General features: G+C 33.0%; 1 protein-coding gene across 1 annotated transcript in view; it reads right to left on the minus strand.

The window, feature by feature from the left end:
* Positions 1–16336, minus strand: part of LOC140447468 (arylalkylamine N-acetyltransferase 1-like) — a 31223-nt gene extending 14887 nt beyond the window's left edge. The window contains exon 1 of the mRNA XM_072540135.1: positions 16065–16336. The gene's annotated coding sequence lies outside the window, so the exon portion shown is untranslated. The remainder of the gene's footprint in view (positions 1–16064) is intronic.
* Between the last annotated feature and the right edge of the window lie 507 nt (positions 16337–16843).

Raw genomic sequence — 16843 nt, forward strand, 5'->3', positions numbered from 1 at the left:
GAGATTAGACTGACTTAATTGCGTCGTCTAAGAGTTTGGACATACTTCTTTCTCTGGGAATTTATCTATAAGTATAATACACTTCTATTGTATCTCAAGTAGTTTGATCTAACACCCGAGTAAGTGGTCTTACTACTAATATCAACTCCAACTATCTCTAAAAGTAGAGTAATCTACAGGTTATCTTCGACAACATTTTCCTGATCGGTGGTTAAAGCTAACCATGCAATCAGTTCCTCTAAGGAAGAAACAACTATTTCATCAATAAATCTTTTCAGAACTTTCATATCTTTTCATTAACAAATATTAATTACAAACATTCAATATTTAAATAAAAGCTGTGCGAGTAGCTTCTTGTGAACCAAGTGCGGTTTGGTCCTTATTTTAATTTTTGGTAAAACCGATTTTTATATTCTTGTCTGTGTACTTTTGCAAATTTATTGTAAATTAATTTAGTATTATTTTGTACTTGCTATAAATTATTACTGTTAAAGTCAGTTACCTCGAGATAAGCCTAAAATATTAAGGAGAGATATTTATATGATCTACTCTTTTAGATTTTTTTTTAAAACATCAAGTTCTCCTTAATGTTATATTTTATTTATATGTGCATGTGTCTATGTCTATCATATTCAAAGATTCAGTTATTGAATCTTATATACTAAAACGCTAAGCTCTTTTCTTGTCCACCACTTTACTCAAAAACCATATTAGATAATTAAAATATTTTTTCGGAATATTATTAGTATTACGTATGAGATTGTCAAGATATACTTTTGGTACAAAAATTCACTTCCGGTTTTGAGATGACCGGAAGTTAAAATTTACTTTAAGTTTTAGACCCCACAATGTATATATGGATCGAAAGGTCTCGTCGAGACGAATCTAAATATGTACTTCCGGTTGCGATCCGACACCGGAAGTGACCCGAAACGCGCATAAAACGTCAAGATAGAGCAAATCTGACACCGGATTCGTGATCAGCATGCAAAATTAACTGCTAAATGATATCCATGTCGACATTTGATGAACTAAAAATTGCATTCCGGTTTTGAGGTCGACTTCCGGTTTCGTTTTTATTAGTCAAATTTCATTTAAAAAACTCGATATCGAGTTGGTCCGGTAGTATATTTTGTTTTGATTACCTACTTATTTTATTTATCTACTCCTAATAAGTTTCCTGATAATAAAGTATCTCTGAATATTTGCTAATAAAAATATTTAACTATCACGATATCTTCGACCAGGAGAAAGATCAGGCTGTATATGTTTGTAGGTAAGTAGGTGGACGAATTCCATCGACCTCATTTCTTCAATAATTAACTGTTAATATCTTTTCTTGTTTTTGGTTTCAGAACCTAATTGCTTCTCCTTATTTCTTTTCATTTTTGGTTTCTTAATTTTCCCCTTGTAACCCCAAAAAGTTAAGTGGCGCCCTTTTTCTTATCTTCTCTCTTGTTATCTATTTCTCTGTCTTTTCTAATCTATCTTATCTTGTCGTATCTTTATTATTTCTTCTATTTGATCCATTCCCGGTTCCAAAAGCTAATTTCGAACCCCCGACTCGTTCTCCACCAACCATCTAGGTGCCGTTCGCAGTGTCTCCATTTCTGACCTTTCTAGCACCATCCGAGGTTACACTATTATAGTATTTAGAATTTAAGGACAGCTGCACTAATCGATAGCTTTGTTATTAAGGTAATTTTATAATTAGTATTTTTATGTATCTTGTACTTTGTTTAATACTATGTACCTATTTCATTCTTACTTTCAGACATTTTTCTTTCTTTTTGTGGCGATCGATTTTACCAGTGTGGATCAACCCTGTATGGAAGAACATAAAATCGATGTAATCATGAGTTTTTCATATCACATAAAACTCAGCCAATCTTCAATTATCGTACATTAAAAAATATCCTTGAAAATCCATATAACATCAAGCATGAATATAATGCATAAATAAATACAAACTATTACAATAAATTCTCTCATTTGTCAAAATCAGACTTGCCAATAATTTATGCCGACACAATAATCAACTACGTAAATAATTGATGGATTTAATATTGAAAATAGCAACGTCAACACCATTTTAATGTCACGAAAAAAATTTCACCGTTAAAACATCAATATACAAACACTTCAGGTGGAATCTGATGTACATGTTACTTAATAGTTACTACATAGTGGACTTTACACACATGCTTCAATATTATGGTTGTGGTTTTAGTCCAGTCTGCTATTTTGTAGTTTTTTTATATATGTACGAGAATTGTTAAAAGTGTGTACGAAGCAAAAAGATATGTGAAACCATCAAAGAAATGGAACGAATGGATATAGGCATAATGGGATTAATCAGAGAAGATTGTTGAGAATGAAATATTAGAAAACGATAACATCAAAGAAAGCTGTAAAAACTCAAAAATAACATATTCCACGCAGCAACAGAATCTCTTGTAGAGAGGAAAGCAACGAACACTGATATATCAAAAAAGAACAAGAGGCCAATTAAGTTAGGTCTTTACTCGACACAACTTTATAGACAGGTTTGATAGTTGAAATGTGTAGTATGAGATATTATAAAAAGACAGGTGACAAGACAGATGTTTAAACAGAAGTGTTGCAAACAAAGCGTCCTTTATATTTCGACTAGAGTCAAAGGAGTGACGGTAGCCACTGAAGTGCCAGCAGCACCCTTCAAAAAATCCAACAGTTTCCTAATAGAGTCCCTGGAAAAAATTGACATATCTCGGGTTATACTCCACAAACTGGCAATTTCTTTTTTTTAAACTGGGGTACAACGTTAAAATGAATGAATATAACATACCTATTTACAACTTGTATATCGATTTCAAACAGGCGTTTGATGGAGTAGATCGACAAAAGATGTTAAAGCAACTATCTATGTTAGGGATACCCAATAAGTTGGTTAAACTTATACGAATGACTCTGGAGGGTTCCAAAGCTATGGTGAGAATAGATGGAGATATGACGCAGGCCTTTGATATTGAAAATGGATTTAGACAAGGTGATGCCTTATCAACAACACTTTTTAATCTAACTTTAGAAGCTGTTGTTAGAAAACTGGATATAAACAATACAAGATCAATGCAAATATGCGCATATGCGGATGATGTTGCTATAATAAACCTCAACAAAAGGGTATTAAGCGAAAAAGTTATAGAACTGAAACGAGAAGCTGCTACGTTTGGTCTATATATAAATGAAATCAAAACAAAATACATGGAGTGCACCAAATCGAATGAACATGAGAATCTGAAGGTAGACAACCATACCTACAAATATGCCTCCACTGTGGAGTTCACACACCTCCACACCTAGGCTGAATAATAAATGACAACAACAACATCAGTCAAGAAATACAAGCACGGATTGTGCTTGTGGACCCTCTCAACCACTGATGAAAATCAACTGAGAATATTTGAGCGCAAAATACTAAGAAAGATATTTGGACCAACCCAATGCAGCGATGGTTCGTGGAGAATTAAAATGAACCACGAGCTGGATGAACTAATGCAGAGCGCAGATATTGTCAGATTTGTAAAGTCACAAAGACTAAACTGGCTTGGTCACCTAGAAAGAATGCCAGATAATCGAGCGGTAAAAGTACTCCAGAGATGGAAGCCCCAAGGAAACAGAACAAGAGGAAGGCCCCGTAAAAGATGGATAGACGACGTAGAGAGGGATCTTAAAACCATGAACATCAGGCAGTGGCGAAGGAAAGTATCCGACAGGGCAGAATGGAAGAACATTGTTAAGCAGGCCAAGACTCACAAAGGGTTGTAGCGCCATTAGAAAAAGAAGATGAAGGAGACAACGTTAAAATAACATTTATCGCAAAATTATCCTAAATAAAGCAGCTAATGACTACGGGATTTACAAAGCTTTTCTTAAATCGCCTTTTTGTTATTAGGTATTTTTTTATTTATTTGTCTAAAATATTGAACATTATTAAATCATTATTAAATTTATATTTAAAAACAATTTTCCAAATACTCTTATTAAATTTGAACAAATCAGTTTTTTAGTATTAAAAAATTATTTTTAAAACATAAAATTTTATAAGGTAGGTGACCCAAATAACGCCATGGCCCTAATAAGGCCAATAGCCTTTATTTCTAAAAATACTCACACTGGACAGATGAACGCAGCACCAGTCATTCAGTCAATTGGCTGTCATCATCATTTGGCGCTACAGCCCTTCGTGAGCCTTGGCCAGCTTCAAAACATTCTTCCATCCTTCACTATCGAGTGTCTGTGTTCTCCAGCCCCTCACTCCAATCTCCCTCAGATCTTCCTGTACATCGTCCAGATATCTGAGTTTAGGTCGCCCCCTTCTTCTTCTTCCGACCGGCCTGTTTAGCATAGTTATTTTAGTGGGATCACTCTCATCCATCCGCATAACGTGGCCCACCCACCTTAGGCGGTTTATTTTAATGGTCTTCACAATATCTGCATCACCAAAAGGTCTATAGAGTTCAAAGTTATATCGCCTTCTCCACAGACCCTGTTCGTTTACTTCGCCATATATGGTCCTCAATACTTTTCTTTCAAAGACTCGCAGTAACTCTTCATCTCGGGTCGTCATTGCCCATGTTTCCGATCCGTATTGACATACTTCTCTCTCTTAGTTGAGGGCCCAGGCCAAAATAACAGTGGTTAGCCACGCATATTCTTTTTTTTTATCTCGTTGGATGTGTTATTTTTGTAGTCTACCAGTGATTCTAAGTAGCAGAATTCTTCTACCATTTCTATCGTTTCGTGTTGCACCTCTAAGTTATTTTGTTGAATTCTTGATATGGCCGGCATATATTTAGTTTTCTGGATGTTAATCAGAAGTCCGATGTTTTCTGCGGCATTTTTGATACGTGTGAAAGCCTCCACTGCTTCATTTTGGGTTCTTCCAATTATGACGATATCATCAGCGTATGCCATTATTTGTATACTACGGGTATATATCGTACCTTTTAAGTTTATTCTCGAATCTCTCATAACTTTTTCTAACGCTAGGTTGAACAGCGTGCATGATAGCGCATCTCCCTGGCACAGTCCTCTGTTGGTTTTAAATGGTTTTGAAACATCCCCTTGTACGAGCACTTTACATTCGACTTTCATCACTGTCATTTTAATTAATTCTACCAATCCTTTTGGTATTCCTAATTCGATCATCGCCGAATATAATTGGGACCTGTCAATAGTATCGTACGCTGCCTTGAGGATAAAGTTACAGTAGTTTCAAGTTTCCAAGTCATATGCGCCACCTTCAGTCACACGTTGCATCAGATCAAGATTGAAGGTTATAATTTCAGGTAAGTTTTAATTTTCGAACTAACGTAAATTTGTCCATCAAAACTGCTAAGTGGTATACAATTTTGACTTTAGCGTTAATTGTATTATAAGATCATAGCATGAGTCTTTGAAACACATAAAGTATGTAGTGGTTATTGTACAGATTCAATTGGTAAACAAGGGTGCCCTAATAAGCTAACTATGGCTTAATACAGATTTGATTCCCTTAATTAACTTTTAAATGTGATTATATAGAACTATCCCTCTATTTATAAATGAAAGCTTATTACTAAGCACGTTGAATTGCACTGAACTAACAATTTTTGTTCATATGTTTTAGACAAGATGGAGCCGAATGAGTTAAGAAAAAGCGAGCTGAATGGACCGAAGAGCAAATGGAGCAGGCCTTGAATGCTGTTGGAAATGGAATGTTTGTCAACCAGGCTCCAAACGAATTAAAATGAAACATTCAAACAATGAAACAAAAAGCTGGGGGTAAGTGGTTGAGACTATTTTTGGGTCGTCACCTTGATGTGGCTAGGCGTAAAACACAAAATTTAAATCCAGCAAGAGCAAGTAAAATTAACAAAGTGATTGTCACTGATACTTTGAGAAATTGAAGGTAGTCATGGAGGAATTGGATGTTGCCTGAAAGCCCCAGAATATTTACAACATCGATGAAAAAAGCTGTTTGACACTGCATCACCAACAGGAAGTTTTTGCCAAAAAAGGGACAAAGAGAGTGCATATAGTAGCACCAGAGCATGCTGAAAACGTGACAATCGTGTCGTGTGCCAACGCTAGTGGTCAGTACGTACCACCAATGATATTATTTAATGGTCAGAGGCTCAAACCAGAATTAGAAGAAAATCTTTCTCCTGGAACCAAGGAACACATTATTACACCTAAAGGAAGTATGACACACGATGTTTTTGTGAAGTGAATCGAACATTTTCAACAGTTTCGAGTTGAAGGTAAAAAATACTTTGTTGATTTTTGAGGGTGTAAGTCTCATTTAGATGCAAACATCATTAAAGCTGCTGAAAAGTACGACATTACTCTGTTTAGTCTGCCAAGCAATACAACCCATGAACTACAGCGTATGGATAAGTCTGTTTTCAAATCTTTCGAATCGTTTTGGGATGATGAGGTTCTTCGTTATTGGATGAATAATCCTGAACGCTCGATAAGACGCACAGTCTTTGGACGAATATTTTCTGAAGTTTGGGCTAAGGCTATGACACCAGGAAATATTATCTCCGGCTTCAAAGCTACGGGAATTTACCCTTTCAATCCATCAGTGATTCCAAAGAGCGCGTATGCACCTTCATGCCTAACCGAGCTTGAAAATGATGAAAATGAGCAAGACCCAAATATTTTCACAAATCAGAAGAAAATTACAGAAAGTGAACGAAGTACTTCTGCAGAACCGATGAATCAATCTTCAGCTAATAGAAATAAAAACCTCACTTCCTAAACGTCCTTCCAAATACCAAGATGTTGGCTCTGAAAGTGATGATTCTTCAAATTACTCGATTCATGACACATCAGACAATGAAGATATGGAACCTGTACCAACTGTTACCTTTGAAGACACCACATCTAAGCTAAACACGTCCTTCACAGAAATGTTGTCCACTTCCAAGATTAAAACTAAAAGGATTCAAAGAAAAAAATCCATTAATTCACGAGCCCAAAAGCAAGCGATTAACTTGTTTGATGCTCCTTTTGATAAAGGCGACGATGCACCGAAAACTATTATAAAGAAAAATGAACAACCCAAACGCCTCCAAATGAAAATGAAAAAAAGAATCTTCAAGGAGTGAAATTGTTGATCCGTCACTACCGTCTACAAGCAGTACAATTAAGAGACCATTAACAAAGTCATCACAGCGAGGTCTGTCCCATAAGGAATCATGATTCGTTTGTGACGAGGACCAGATCAGAGATATGAGGATGTGCTTAGCCTGTATGTGCATGAAGAATACGTAGGACTTACACAATTCGACAAAAACGCATTTATCTCCCAAAATGTACTTTTTAAAAAATATTCATTTTGTAAATAAATAATTTAAAATTATATTATTTCATTTTCCAACACATTCCGTAAAACAAATTTGACTTTCATTTGCAGTCAGTTAAAATTATTATTTTTAACACGAATGAACACAAAATGGTTTATTTTTATTGGCCTTATTTGGAACACCTGGCCCTAATAAGGCCAATTTGCAAAAAAAGTAAAATTAACAACAATTAATATTTATTATAATGTATCAGTAAAAACGAAAGCAGTATAGGTTGTCGGTAAGTTAATTGACATTTAAAGCTAATTTGTTATTTTCTAATTCAACTGCCTCATTTTAAAAAAAAATTTAAACGTTAACGTGGCTTTATTTGGGTGACCTACCTTATATAATATTATATTATAAGGAATTATAACTTCTTAAATATCTTGTGGATTTGACAGCGCAATATCTATCTATATAAAAGGGTAGGACGACAAATCACACTGTTTGTTCGGTAGGGTAACTACGCCACCCAGGAAAGAAATTTGAACTACCAACTGACATTTCAATATACTATATACTTAATATTTTTTGTTGCTGTAATTTTAAGATAATATTTAATAAACAAAATATTTCCAAGCTTTATGTTAATTTAGATTTAAATTACCTAGCACCGCCCAGGAAAGAAATCTGAACTACCAACTGACAAGAATAAACTTATCGGTACTTAATAAATATAACTTCTTAGTCGGTACTTATAATAAAGTACCGACTAAGAAGTTATCTGGAATATAAATTGTGTTTATTGTAGTCTGTTATGTTGTTGGTTATCGCGAAATCAAAAATATAATCTATAATATTGTTGTTTATCGATCAGTTTGATGTTTAATGTTTATAAACTCAGTGCCAAAAGATAATATTTGTTAAGTAAACTGATAGTGATCTATATTCTGAGAATATATTGTAAATAGTTGTCAATAAAAGATTATAAGTAGGTGTTCTACCTCTTTTTCTTCACTTAGTTTACGCATTCAATGTTTTCATAATCTTGATAATTAAAAATAGTGTAAATGGAGATAACAGAAATGGGTTGTTACTTAGAGATTCTAATTATACAGTGAAGCCATTTTTAAGGAGTTATCCAGGTACTATTTTATCTAATGGAAGTAGCTGTAAAGTTGACAAGATTTAACCGTTCTAATCTACAGCAACATTCTATAACCTAGCGAGAGATCAAAATGAAGACAATTTTGAAGATTAATAGAAGAGTCGTTTAGTTTCAAAACCAGATATATCACTATTTTCATGAAATTAAGATTAAGTCGTTTTTGGCAAGTTAAAGGCTGCATCCATGTACCTGATAAATCTTACGCTTCAAAAACAGATACTTCTCATTGATTTTAGCCTTTAAATTTTCGAGTTAGTTTCAAAACCAGATAAGTCATACAACGTCTGTTTCAAAAACAGATACATCACAGAAGTGAATATGGCTTGCGCACATTTGAATTACGTCATCCACAGCTGGATTTCTTAGCAATGTGTCAGTCAGTATTACTCACAAGCTTGTGTGTGTTTGTGTTACTCTTATCATCTAAAGTGTTTTCTTCCTGTAAATTTGATTGCTTGTTAAAATACAGTGCGAGAGTGAAAATAATGGAAGCCCATCCTTCAGAGACGGAAAATCCCCGGAAGAGAAAGCGAAATATAGATTCGTGGGCAAGGGAAGCAGTTAAAAAGCAACGGTAAGTTTTAGGTTAGGTTGAATTAAATTCTTTTTACTAATGTGGTTTTTGGCTTTTGCTCCATAAAGGGCAATTAATTAGCCAGCATACTTCAGACAATTAGTCAGCACACTTCAGACAAGTTCTGCAATCGATTTATCTTACAGAAAATGCGTTTTTAAGTATTCAGGACTTTTATTTGTTTACAGATATGGCCCTCCTGGTCCACCGAAGAATATAACTTGTCGACATGGGAAAAAAGGGTCAGCTTATCGTTGCGGCGAAATACAACGTTGTGATCAGTTAATATTTCACAAGAAATTTTACAGGACAAGTAGTGAGAGATCCTTAGACTTAAAAAGTAAACAAGACTCATTTGTATTAAAATACACGGATGCTTTCGCTCCAAAAAATCAAGACTTGTTACCAACACAAAGGGACCTAAATCAATGACTGTGTCGTATTTTATTTTCTGTAAAAATAAGAAAGAAAAGATTCGTGTATGCCAAAAGGCATTTTTAGACACTTTGCGCCTATCAAAGAACAGGGTAATAGGTGTTGTTACTCGACATTTTAACTCTGGTACAATGCCTTCAGAGACTAGGGGAGGCAATCGAAAATACAAACTATATGAAAAGAAAAGAGAATCTGTAATAGCTTTTATAAAAAAATTTAATGTAATCGAAAGCCATTATTGCAGAAGTAAAACCTGTAACCGCATGTATTTAAGTTCGGATGTTAATATAAATAGGATGTTTAGGATGTATGATGCTGAAACGACTGACGGGAGTAAGAAAGTTAAAGCTTCGTATTTTCGTCACATATTTCGTACAGTATTTAATATTGGTTTTGTTAGCTCAAGAACAGATGAATGCTCAACATGTATTTCCCTTTCTGAGAGAATAAAAAACGAAAAACATCAAAAGAATAAAGAAACACTAATGACTGAAAAAAGGTGCCACAAACTTAAGGCTAAAGCATTTTATTCATTTTTAAAGGAAAAAAATAATGTCATTTGATTGCCAAAAAAATTAAGTTCTGTCTCGAGTTCCAGATCAGAGTGCATACTATTAGCGACAACTGTACAAGTATAATCTTACTATAATCGTTGGTGATTCGAAATGTACACAAACTAAGGAAAATGAATACACTTATGAATGGAATGAAACCGATCATAACAAAGGTCCCAACGAATTATGTTCTGCTGTGTACCATTGCCTAACGAATATCAACATACCAGAAACTATAAGAGTTGTTCGTTTAGTATCAGATGGGTGTGGGGCACAAAATAAAAAAATCTACATGATGGGTATGTTGAGTTTCTGTTTTTTGAAACATGCGCCGCAAGACATCAAAACTTTAGAATACATATTTCTAGTTGTTGGACATTCGTTCTTACCCTCTGATAGGGTTTTCGCGCGCATTGAAAAAAGAAATAAAAAATCTAATGTTATAATAAGTCCCGAAGAGTACTTCAAACTGTTTTACGAATTTGCAACTGTTATACCACTAACAGGAATAAATTTTGATTGGAAATCCACTATTGGAATGTTTCTGCGTCCACCAGGGTCGTGGCATTTTCAATTTAACCCTGCTAAAAGATTCATTTTCAAACGAAATATCGAAAACAATAATATTCTTGTTAAGGGTGAAGTACATTACAGAACGGATTTGGGTAACTACCAATCTGTCTGCAAGAAGGGAAAGAAAATCAAGGATATTACTCCTCCAAATCCTGTTAAAGTCGGAGTAAAAGTATCACCTTTGAAATTACGAGACGTATCTGCCTTACTTACAAAGCATTTTGGAAAGGACTATCAGACTTTGGTGTCGCTGTCGTACTACAAAAGCATAATAATTCCTGGTCAGGATGAACACGTTAGTCAGCAAAAGAACATAAAAGATGAAAATGAGAATGAACAGCGAAGGATGCAGCAGGAAAATATGGGAGATCAACAAGAAAAAGAAGAACAGTGTGAGAATCCTTTGGAAGTTCCCGATCTAATTGTTTAGTTTTAACTGTTTCTTTAATTTATACCCTAGTAGTTATTTGATTGAAAACATTAAACAAAGATTTTTTATTTGAAATAAGACATTTTTTGATATGTACCAAACATTTTTCTTATTTTTTAAAAAGTATTTAAATGTGTATATCTAAAATCTGTATTTAAACTTTCAAAATAAAAGTTTAAAATAAATAATTTAAAAAAATCCTTTAAAAACCAGATGTATCTACAACGTTTGGTTTCAAAACCAGATACATCCATCTAAAGCACAGTCATAACTTCTTTCATAGAAACATTTCATGACCCTAAATATGGCAAAAACATACTATCCCCCACCTCTAACTGTTACCAAAATTTAGATGTGGTAATGTTTTATCTTCAAGTCCTAATCAATTTTCGTGTTTCCTGTAAAATTTCAATTTCATGATGTATCTGGTTTTGAAACCAAACGACTCAATTGCTAAATGAAGACATTATTGAACTTTTTGAAGATGAAAATGTTTGAGCTAACTATATAATATTTTAGTGTTATGGAGAAACCTCCAGAAGAATTATTAATATACATGTATAATTTTTTTATTCGTTATTAAATTTTTCTTGACATAATTTAATTTATTCCTGCCACCACAAATTATATAATTAAAAGAGATATTAAAGCATAAGTGTGATTTCTTTGACAATTAATTAAATATTGGTGTGTTCCGAAATAAAGTTTACGTTTATGTTATAAATAAGCTTCTGGATTGTCTTACTGGATTATCTGTCAGATAGGATATTATTTATCTGGAGGTGAAAAGACCGGCTCTTTCATGCAAGAAGTTTATTATTTTAAGAATTTAACCCTTTCTAAAGTTTGTTGATCATAAAATATTGATCTTTTAATTTTATGATAACTTAACTTAAAAATATTAATTTTTACGAGCTATCGAGTCTTAAAAATGTCTATTTTGCACTGTTTAAGATCTTAAATTGTTTATATCTCGTAAACGATGCATTTAAGAGAAAATTTACTAACAAAATTTTTTGCTCATAATGAGCCAACTAACCTAACAAAACTTACGGATAAAAAAAATTTAATTTTACAATTTGTTTAAACATGCACTTTTGTTATAAGAGGACTCTTTCAAGTAATATTGTAAAAAAATATGAAATAGGAATATTTTTCCTAGCCAGTGCGCCCATACTACCCGGACTATAATAAATATGCGAGGCAAATTCAATTAAGAATTTAAACTTTAAGAAGTTGTAATTTCTCTTAATATAATATTATATATACAATTTTTTTCAAATTTAATAAGCGTTTAATTAAACATTTAATTTAAATGTTTAATTAAACATTTATTTAATATCATTATATTTTGAATAAATAAATAAAAATTAACAATAAAAAGGCGACTTCAGAAAATATTTGTACATCCTGTAGTCATTAGCGGCTGTGTTTTGGATAATTTTGCAATGAAAATACGGTAAATTATATTATTTTAACGTTGTACCCCAGTTTAAAAAAAGAAATAGCCCGAGATATGTTATTTTTTTCCGAACGCTCCATCTTGAAACTGTGTTGGATTTTTCTTAGCCTTCTGTCATCTACACTCACTCCTTTTACTCTAGTTGGAACGCAAAGTACTCTTTGTTTACAACACCCCATTGAAGCATTATTGCTCCGATTTTTTTTACTGTGAACCGAATTGCATACAATTTTGGAATTAGGTTCATCTTACCCTTAACTTCAAAAGTGAAAATGATTTGAACTCCGCAACCTCCCTGTTGGTGGTTGCCACCCCTTCTCGGGGGTGAAATTTTTTTTCAAAATAACCTCGGATATCGATAGAAGGCCTAATTTAAGAAAAAAATCATCTATAAAGTTTTTCGAAAAATCCAATCTTTTTCAAGTTATTAGCAATTGAAAATTCACAATTTTTTCACGTTTTCATCGGTTTTTTGCAAATATCTCCAAAAATATACGTTTTATCGAAAATTTTATAAAAAACAAAATTGTAGCAGGTAAAAAAATGAACAATTTGGTTTTTTATAATGTATTCTAAGTGCAATATTAAGCTAGATATTAAAGATCAAAGCCGTTTTTTATTTTGTCTGAAATTTAATTGATGTGGCCAATGCCATCTAGCGGCGAGCAGATGCATTTTAGGCGTTCTAATAAAAAAGGGTTTTGTAGTGCTTGAAATAAGCTTTAAAATGAGCACTATTAAATGTCTTTTGCGCGTAAAATAAGTGAGCTGTATTGCAAATAAGAGGAGCATCTAATGTTTTTTCTTTTAAATCAATGGGTTTCATAAGTACCATTTCCACCAAAATTAAAATTAATCGTATTCCGCCTAGAATTAAGTTTATTATGAAGAGCTTGATAGATTGGATCAGTTTGGCTGCTTCAGGACACATATTTTTCAAAAAAGTCACGATTAAAAAAAAAATTAAAATTTAAAAAAAAAACCTATTTTTCATAATATCTCAAAAATGACGACAGATACGTATAATAGTGTACACATAAAAAATTTAGGTATTTTTCTGACAAACAATTTGGTTTTTTTGTTTTTTCTCTCAAACAAAAATTGACGGAGATATGATTGTTTAAAGAGCGCGTGGCAGCGCAATCACAGCCTCTCTTAAGTCCTTTAACCATTCACCGTTTTAGAAAAAGGTTTTTTACTATATATTGCAATAAAGGATGTTGTAGCTCTCTTAATTACCTTTACAATGGTTTTTTATAAATTGTGATAGCATGAAAATTGAAGGAGTTATGGTCCAAAAACTTATCATATTTTTTTCTACTTAGTAACTGAAAATTTCGGAGTGTGAATATTTGGAATGTGAAAGTACGCAGTATAATAGAGACCCAAAACTTTTGTAATGTGTATATATACATAAAATGACTCATATATTTTGGAAACGTAGGCGTGAATACATACCAACGTTCTTATATGTATATATAACACATTTGAGTGAAGGGACCAACGAAAAAGCCAGGTGATCAGCTATGCGTGTTCCATCCAACGGATTGGGGGTGGGTCATGAATGACGGTTTATTAAATCCACTTAAGTCTGTAGATCCACCCGCACCACAAGAACTCCTGAAAATGATTTTTTGCAACTGCAAAAAAGGATGTGGAGCGTCTTGCGGATGCAGAAGAGTTGGTCTGTTTTGTAATAGTACCTGTGGAACGTACAGTGGAGATAACTGCCAAAATAGCCCTCCAATTCAGCCAGAAGATATTGAATGTGACAGCGACTCCGACATTGAGTCATGAATAATAATATTATATTTTAATAATAATAGTTTTTTACTCTAAATTAAATTATTTTTAAATATGTAATCATATATATTTACTGTTTTAATTTTGGGGTAATTTTAAGGGTAGAAAAGCTTAAGAATATGATAATCATTTTCGAGAGTGTGGAATAATATTTAAATCCTTTTCATTTTATCAAAAAAATTTTTTAACAATTTTTTATCAAGGGGTAGTTTTCTAGGGTTGAAAGGGGGTTAAAAATTTGATAATTATTATAGAGAATATAAAATACTACTTACTCTATACTTACCTCTTTTTATGTCATACCAAAGTATTTTTTTGTGATTTTTTCAATTTAGGTGTTGTTTGCAAGGGTTGTAAGATTTTCAAGGGGTTGAAAATGATTTTAATATGAGGTAATTGTGTTAGAAAACACTTTACAATTTCACCACTTACTATTAGACATGTTTTCTAGCGATAAAATGGCTCAATGTCAATTTTTCCATTAAGGGGTTGTTCACACCCCTTAAAAATAATAGGCGGAGTTCAGATCATTTTCACTTTTGAAGTTAAGGGTAAGATGAGCCTAATTCCAAAATTTCATGCAAATCGGTTCACAGTAAAAAAATTCGGAGGTAAAACCGTATTTTTCGCTTCAATGACTGCACTATTAATCTCAGTCAGGAGCTAGATGCACGGGACGATAGGGAAATCCCCCCCAAGAAGGTCCAAAATTAAAGAAAACCTATTATTTATGTCTTTTGTGTAGTTTGGGTACTATCTTTTTTATGTTTTCTGGTTGGTGATTCATTGGAAGTCCTCCCTCTTTAAGTTGGAAGTTCCCCTCCAAAGCAAATGTCTAGATCCTCCACTGATCTCAGCCCTTAGTGTTGTTAATTAACGTAACAGTATTTAACCAATCTGGCCCATATTTTGCACACATTTCAAGCAGGATGAGACCCTCAAGTTCAGGTACATTTAAACAAATTTTAATAAATAATTAAAGAGTCATTAACAATATTCAAAACTCTTCGGCTTCCATATTATTCCTGTTCCTTGGCTTCTCTGAGTTTGGTATCCATACCTTTCTTTTTTAAGCATATGTCTATTGTGTTTCTTGGAGTACTATTAAATGCTTTTTATAAGTAAATAAAGGCTTGGTATAACTCAGTGCATGAATTCTGTGCCTTTTGTATTATTTCTTGATAATAAAAATGTGATCTTGGATGCTTCTGCCTTTTCTTAATCCAAAATTGTTGTCTTTAATTGTTCCATTTTAGAATCAACTTCTTGTAGAAAACGTTTCTCTATTATTCTCTCCTACACTTTGTATAGGATGCTTATTAGTGTTATACATCTGTAGTTACTACATGTTGATTATACTGATGAGAATGTTGAGAAAAATTACAGAAGATAGGCTGGAAGGCCGACAGGGGAGTGAAGACAAGAAAAAAATGTAACAGGGTCTGAACAAGTGGTTGCTAAACAGAAATAAAGAATTAAATAATCAGATAAGTAAATGGAAAAATCTTTCATAAAGGTATCAGTCCATCAATTAACAAACAGAATTGTTTGTAGAGAAGATAAGAAGCAATTTTCAAAGGGATGGAAATAAATACGAAAAAGAAGTAGGTAGTAGAACAAAAACAAGTCGATTAAAGTTATTATACAAAGTCCAAACGGAAATGTGCACACTATTGTACATTACAAAATAAAGCGAATAAATATTTTCAGAGTTCATTCTAAATATAACTAGCTTGTTTATCTACTCACCTGTGTAGTTCACTTCACTTTTATGCTAGATTAACTTTCACTATTTGCTATAATTCGCCAACAACTGATTAGAACATTTTCGTGCACGAAAATATTTTTTGAAAAAGGAACCGCGGAACCAAAACACCGTTTTGCCAAGATAGGTGACTATCTTATCAACTAGAAGCGTTCTATTTCCACAGTAGCTGTAGCAGAGACCGCGTTATATGATATTAACCACTCACTTATGCAAATTGAAAAAAAAAACATGTTATGAGGCGACGTAGTTGTAATTATGAATGTTACATAATAATTAGCCAAGTTTACAAGTGTAAAAAATTAATATATTAACTTTTTAATGAGCTTTTTTTTATCTGTATAACGACTGGATCAAGTTTCTTTAGATATTGTATTACTTAAAGCACTTGCAAATAGTTTGTATCCCTAGAAAAATAATAGATAGTAGACGAGAAAAGAGATAACATGATAGTTTAAAAATTTGTTAGTTTAAAAGATAAACAGTTGGATATATCTAATTGCACATATAGGCAAAAATATTCCAAGAAACTGGTATAAACTTCAAATAAAATATTCCACAGAGTTTAAAGTTCATCCCAGATAAATCAAAAACATTTTTATTCTTTTTAAGTGACACAAATGAACGGTTTAGGATGTCATCGGACAATAATTTCTAATCAGTGTACATTTCAACCAGTAGGTATAATAGCAGACGGCATAACAGTCGAGGAATTCTGCGAAAAATTAGAAACAACAATTAGCAACATTCCAAATAAAGAGCT

Source organism: Diabrotica undecimpunctata, chromosome 8 (genome assembly GCF_040954645.1).
Source record: "Diabrotica undecimpunctata isolate CICGRU chromosome 8, icDiaUnde3, whole genome shotgun sequence".
In the NCBI taxonomy this organism is placed as follows: Eukaryota; Metazoa; Arthropoda; class Insecta; order Coleoptera; family Chrysomelidae; genus Diabrotica; species Diabrotica undecimpunctata.